At 39.4% G+C, this 277-nt stretch overlaps 1 protein-coding gene across 1 annotated transcript in view; it reads left to right on the top strand.

Annotated features, from left to right (window-relative positions):
* EMH_0057420 (Ca2+-ATPase, related) overlaps positions 1-277 on the top strand; it is a gene marked incomplete at both ends in the record, with an annotated part of 7415 nt that overhangs the window by 4732 nt on the left and 2406 nt on the right. The gene's annotated exons all lie outside the window — the stretch shown is intronic.

Genomic DNA, 277 nt, shown 5'->3' with positions numbered 1-277 from the left:
GGGTTTAGGGTTTAGGGTTTAGGGTTTAGGGTTTAGGGTTGAGGGTTTAGGGTTTAGGGTTTAGGGTTTATGGTTTAGAGGTTATTGTTAAAAATATTAAAGCATTCAAACAAATCGCACCCAGGTTAGGGTTTAGGGTTTAGGGTTTAGGGTTTAGGGTTTAGGGTTTAGGGTTTAGGGTTTAGAATTTTTTTTTTTCATATTGGGGTCTTGGTGCGTGATTTTTTTTCGTGTGTGTGTATAACTAGAGTCTGTTTCTCCAGCACCCCATTAGGGT

Source organism: Eimeria mitis, genomic scaffold, assembly GCF_000499745.2.
Source record: "Eimeria mitis Houghton genomic scaffold, Emh_scaff2696, whole genome shotgun sequence".
NCBI lineage: Eukaryota > Apicomplexa > Conoidasida > Eucoccidiorida > Eimeriidae > Eimeria > Eimeria mitis.
Note: the sequence above shows the minus strand (reverse complement) of the source record. Positions and strands in the feature narration are given on the sequence as shown.